The following is a 7,293-nucleotide window of genomic DNA, read 5'->3' on the forward strand; positions in this document are numbered from 1 at the left end:
ATCAATTTCTTCTTTTTGCGATTTTTGTTGCAATCTTTCTTGAATGGGACCACTTTAGCATTTGTCTTGAACTTCTCTTTTGAAGGTGGTTTTTCATCATCTTCATTCTCCTCTTGATCATCAAACTTCTTTTGAAGATATGCATCTTTGTGCTCTTCACTTGTATCTTCATTTATAATTGGCTCCTCCTTCTCCAAATTTAAAGCAAAACTCTTGTCTTTCATATGAACATTGAACACTTTTTTGTTGTGTATATCTTTAATCAAACAATTTTTATCTTCAAATAACACTTTATAGCCTTTTATAAATGAAGATACAAGTGAAGAACACAATGATGCATATCTTCAAAAGAAGTTTGATGATCAAGAGGAAAATGAAGATGATAAAAAACTACCTTCAAAAGAGAAGTTCAAGACAAATGCTAAAGTGTTATCAGAGCTGCCTGGTTGGATGCGGTAATAACCCTCATAACTCATAACATATAATGTGATATATAAAGACAAATTCCGTTACATGAAAGGTTAGGTCTCTTGTTTGAGAGGAGGATTGTTGGGATACAAACAAGTCTCACATCGATAAAATAAGACAAGAAATAACAACTTATATAACACAAACATACTTCAATGATTGAGAGAAGCCTTTTGGGTGATGACCAAAAGCAAAATCGTGAGGACTTAGGCCCAAAGCGGACAATATCTTATCATTGTGGAGTATGTTTGTGTAATAACCTTATAAAAATAACTCCCATAAAATATTTCCTCAGACAAATATCATAAAATAACTTTAACAATTTTTTACCTGGTTCATGATGGGTTAGGTAGCAACTTTATTAGATTTTAGGGGAGGTTCAATTTGGTTAATTGACTCATATATCTTGTAATTCTTATTTTACCTCTTTGCTAGGACACTTCTAGTCAAACTTATATCAATAAAGTTTTTTTTTCTTATAAGAAAATAGAAATAGGATTTTGTAATTGCTCGGTAACAATATAGTTCAAGAGCATCTTAAATTTAAGATACTATCTTAAATTTTTTCTCCATTAAAGACAATCTAAGTGGCAATACAAATTGCATATTTTTAAGCATTGTATTTTATACAAGATACAGTTGCCTAACTTATAAAAAATGTTATTTTGTGGGTCCAGCCATTTAACAAAATTATGTATAAATAAAAATATAAAAATGAAAGTATTTTATAGGTTACTTAAAATTTTACTTTTAAAGTGAAAGTATGATTGCTTATAAATTGTTTAAATATGATGTGACAATATGAAATTCTATAACGATCAAAGCGAGTCAAAATTCATGAGTCAATCTAACTTATTATGAGTTTGAGTTAAGTTAAATTTTTTTTGACTCATTTCAATTATTAAAAAAAAAAATTTGGTCTAATCGACCACAAATCAATTTGTGATGAGTTGGGTTGACCCATGAATTGATTCACTTAATATAATTTTTTTTTAATTGCCAAATGTTAATTTATGTTATTATACATTTATACAAAAAACTAAATTTTGTACATAATAATTATGAATTATGATAATTAGTGTCAATTTGACATTATTTGGTTTACTTAATTTTTTTTACTTTTTTTTGTCTTATTGCTAATATAGTTGTAATTCTAAAATATAAAATTATAATATGTAATTTTTTAAAGCTCATTAAATTTTTATATTTTTTTTAAATTTAAGTAAGTCAATCCATTTAACCTATCTCATGATGGATTAGATTGAGTTAATTATTTTTAAGTTCACCAAAAAGTAAGTTAATTTGAGTTAATACACCTATTATAATTCATGATGAACTAAGTCGAGTTATCCACTTTAACAACTTCATAATTTTAATAGTGATATAATAAATATATGTATAAGATGCACACATTATAGATGCAAAAAAAAAAAATAACCGAAGAGTTTAACCCTTATTAAAAAAAATGTTGAATTTCAACACAAGTAAATGGATTTAAGCATATTATCCTCCCTTGAAATATAATAGGGTTTTTGTCATGGAGATGTGTTGGAAATTAATATAAAAGTATTAATTTATTTATCTTCACTTAATGGCTAAAACATTTTATAGGAAATTTCAACTACTATATATGATGGTATAAAATACCAATGTAACTAATATACCTATGCAACAACATCATGTTATCATTGTAAGAATCCACAGGACAAAGTTTGGAATAGAAATGAAAGACTTACCTCATTGCTGCTAACCCAACAAAAATATTCCCCACTATTTCTCAAATGACATCGAGAACGAAGCAGATGAACCTTTGGGGTCTCAAAAGTAAGATTTTGAGGCTTACACACAACATTATCAATCTCAAAGACCTCAAGGTTAATAGCATAAACTTTAATCTCATTCATCACCATTTCACAAATCCTGAAAAATTTGAGTCTTGGACTATTGATCTTAATCTCTCTCATCATCTCGCAGTCCTCGTGTGTTATATTTTCAAGAGTTAAATCTTGGAGACACATGCTACAAGACAAAATCCCTTCCAAAACATCTTTCTTAACACTAATATTCTTCAGAGTTAAAGTTTTAAGAACCTGACCAGCAACATCACTAGAGGGTGATGTCTTTAGATAATAGTTCTTCAACTCAAGTGCCTCAAAGCCTGAGAAGATCTCAAAAGCCAAAGCCAAAGTCCTTCCATGATATACCAAAACTCTTGGCAAATTTTCCACCAACCCCCAACCAACAATGTCTTCTTTCTCCATGGAAAGCTGCTTCACCTTATTTTTCTCAAGGAGCTTCTTGATCCACTCAACAGCTTTGCCACTCGCACAACTTTCTGGAAGGTGCCGAATAGTGCAACTTTTCAAGGGACCAACGTGAGAATCCAGCAACGAGTTAATCATCATTTCTGCTTTTGCAATTACGTCCAAGTCTTCATGATCATCATCTGCCCCAAGACGATTAAAAGCCATCTCAAGACGTGTGATAAGGTATATCCCACAAAGATAGGCTTGGATCAAAGGCTTCAGCATTTGGCTTTGATCGATGCTAAGGTGTGAAGCATGCTTCCACACCATTTTCCATCGATGGGAAAGAACACATGTTCTCACAGGTTCAGAGTCAGGAAGGAGAGAAATGATAACTCCAAGAAGAGAATCAGGAAGAGTGCTGATGAAATCTACTCCTTCATTGAAACTCGTTTCTTCGGCTTCTAAACCTTTCATTCTTCTTCTCTCTATCTTTTGTCTATTCTGTCTATCGGTGTACATCGTCCTGAGTAGAGGTAATGTATATAGTTTTTTAATAATTATTATTATTTTATAAAAACAAAGCTGAGATGTAATAAAAATATACAAATACCTTATTAGCAGGAAAATACAAACATAAGAAAAAAAATTCATAAATAATAAAATTTAGATTAAATTACACTAATCTTTATAATATTTAAGATTTTTTTTATGGAGAAACAACAACACAATAACAACACAGAGCAAACTCAAACAGTTAACGCAACGGAAATAAATCTCCCTAACTTGTAAGAATCTATGAGGAGAAAAAATCAATGAACAACAATAATAAATTACTAAAATCACACATAAAAACACCAAGATTTTAATTAACATGAAAAACTTCTCAAAACAAAGGTAAAAACCACCTAGACCAAAGAAATAGTTTCATTATGACCAATAAAGAGTACAAAGGAGTCTCAACCAACTGCACAAAATAGTGCTAACACCCAGCCAAACAACAAAGTTATAAAGCTTACAAATAGAGAACAAGATGAAAAACTCCAAATACACAACTACAATACAAACCAAAAATCTCCCAACTCAAACCTCGTATCAACGATCCAACCGTTCAGAATGAAGAATCAGATGTCCCAAACCTGCTGTCAAATTTTTTGCCCAATCCAATAGTGAACGAATCTGCAGTATCGATTTTACTATCATAGCTTTGTGTAAAAACGAAAATGACTTTCTCTCTTCCTCTCTCTCAAAGTGCTGGTGTTCAAAGTGACTTATGACTTTTCCTCTTTCTTGCCTCTTATCTTCAGACTCTCTCTCCACTTAGTTAAGTGAGACATCAGGTGAGCTTCTCAATTTTGAGCCTTTTTTCTACATAGGAAGGGAACCCAATACCCAACAGTTTTGATATGTAATTTTTAATCTCTAATTTTGTAAAATTCACAATTTTGTTTCGATTAATAAATGTTCATAGTTGACCATAAGAATTATAATATTGATCATGCTTTAACACTAAATTGAGACATAATAATTAATATTTAATAATATTTAGATTAAATTATACATTAAGTATTTATTTTTATCTTATTTTCATCACTTTGATCACATTTATAATATAAAAATAAGAGATGATTAACATATAAAATCAAGTTTTTCTTATCTTAATAATTAAATATAATGTACGGAAATCTCACTTTTGTATACAAGGTGTAACCTTATTCCATTATAGAAGACAAATCTTTATACTCGATTAACATATAAAATTAAGTTTTTTTTTTTAAAAAAAGTTTGTAACATTTCGCATTAATTGATCTCTAAATATACAAAATAAAAGCTGTAACATGAATTCCATTATTATCAAGTATGCACATGAAGTGAAATGCACACTAAACTGAACCTACATCAAAATTAAGATGAGTTTTATCCTTTATGTATTGATTAAGTATGAAAAAAAAATCAAATTATTCAATTGAACAATATTTCAAGGTTCAATACAATGAATAATTTATTTATATTGAATCTCAAATAAAAAATTAAATTTCACTCATAGTATATAACTTCGATATACAGCATATATAGTCATTAATATATCAAACAAATTAAAATTCTCTATCCATAAGTTTTCCAAAATTTTTGACAAAGATTACTATGTATTTTGGTACTTTCCTTCGGACCTTTATCAAAGGTATAAAAATAGTACTCTCTCCGAACCATCATTTTTTATATTTTAGGTTTTTCCTTTTGTTTCAAAATTTTTTTATATTTTACAAGTTTAAAGTATTAATTTTTTTTTTTTACATATACTCTTATTTGATAATTATTATTCCTACTATATGATTATTCTTATTTCACATACATATTTTAAGATATTAAATGAGGACATTTTAAATTTAACATACTAACATTAAATATTTCTTATAAGAAATATGTAAAATCCTTTAAACATTAAAAAAAATTTATGATCCAGTGAGAGTGTGAGCTAGGTTTTATTTATATTCAATATAGCCAACTTATCTTGTATATAGGGTACATAAACTAAAATATAGTTAATTTACTAATTAATATTCTAAAATAGACTAAACTTAATATAAGAAAAGTTTTATCAACTTTCGATCTTGCAAACTTATCTTGTATATATAGTACCTGAATAAACTAAAATATATTTATTTTAATTACTAACTTATAGAATAAACATAATATAGACTAAGTTTTGCTAACTTTCGACCTTTCTGATTTATCATACATAAGGTATCTAATTAAACTTAAATACAGTTAAGCTACTCATTAGTAGACTAAGATAGACTAAAATTAACATAAATTTTTACAAATTTTCAATGTTACTAAAATATTGTCTAAAAAGTTTGAATATACGCTAAAAAATATAGGTTTAAGTTTTAATATATATTGGCTACATAGGGTGTTGACATACAAACCAATAGCTTCACATTGTTAAAATGAGAGGAAAAATAAGAATTTATATAAAACATATTAGAGATCTTTTGAATGTTGATCAAAAGTAAAATTATGATATAAAAATCTATAATAAACAATATTTAATTATTGTGAAATTGTGTGCATAAATACTACAAATTACAAAATAATGAAAATACCTTAAAATAACCCTCCTCTAGAAAGAAATTATATCCCTCTCAAACACACTGATAAAACATAATCTTAACAAAAAGGTACCTAGCTAGTTAAACTAAAATATAATTTAGTTAATAATTATTGTCCCTCTTGATTCAATTGGTGATTTTTTTTGTTCGTGAAATATAATCTGTTTGGAGCCTTGGCACCTTTTGCACAAAAAAAAAAAAAACTAATTAATTTTAGTATAGTCTAGGTTTTATTAATCACATAGTTATGTTGTATGTGATACCTGAACAAGTTAAAATCAAATATATTAAACTAAACAAAATTAAACTTATCAAACTAATCACAATAAACTAATTATACTAAACTTAGTAAGCCAAGCCACTAGGAACATGATGCCTAAATTGTTAACTTAAAATTGATATAGAATGATGTAGACTTGATTCATATATAAAAAATAATATGATATTTTTAAACTAATGTGTCTTTGACACATTTAATCAAACAGATAATGCATATCAAAAGAAACAAATAAAATGAGACCATGGAAAATCAAAACAACTACTAGATTATTATTTTTTAAGCCAAATCAATCAAATAGAAATGACAATTATTAGTCAAATCAACAAAATTGAGACAAATGCAAATACCTAGGAGTGAACAAGATAACAAGGGCACGAGACGAAACAAGGGCACATCAATAAGACCAAATTAAGGAAAGTAGAAGAGTGCTTGTGGAAGCTAGAATTGTGAAACAAAGGTCGTTAAAGGTATTAGATCGTCATCAAAGTTGGGTAGAAATGTTTGTGAAAAGGTTATGAGGAAGAAGAATTGAGAGCAAAAATGTGAAAAATGTGTTTTGGGAAAGTTTAATATGTTTTTCATAATTAGTTATAATTTGAACTGGTTGCAGCGGCTCAATTTAGAATCGATGTAAAAAGTGACATTTTATATCAGTTAAGTGACAATCAATTTAAAAATGTCACTACGTCACTTTCTATATCAATAAAATATCATTTTTACATTAATGCACATAAAAAGTTAAAAAAATTTAATTATATATATATATATAACTAAAGGAGCAACTTATACAAATTACACAAAACCAATTGATGACAATTAATTCATCAAAATATTCTTAAGATTAATTATGTTCCTCCATATTAGTTTGATGCTAATATGGTATATTTTGCACTTAGTGTCATTTTGTATGCACGACAACTAGCATGATAAAATGTTTCCTTTTTGCTTTATATAATGATTAATAATATTATATAAAATGTTGGATTTTTTTATTATTAATTAGTAAATACTTATTTATAAGTGAATTGAGACAAATAATCTATGATTCAATTCGAACTTACATCTCTATCATGTGAGTTTGGCACCCTCTACGATTACTAAAATCTTACTTTGATAGATATACTAATTACTTAAGAAAAAATTTTGACACCATGAAATTTTTTTAATAGGTCTCTGACTCTCTATG

This window comes from Cajanus cajan, chromosome 10 (assembly GCF_000230855.2).
Source record: "Cajanus cajan strain Asha chromosome 10, NIPB_CcT2T_4, whole genome shotgun sequence".
Classification (NCBI taxonomy): domain Eukaryota; kingdom Viridiplantae; phylum Streptophyta; class Magnoliopsida; order Fabales; family Fabaceae; genus Cajanus; species Cajanus cajan.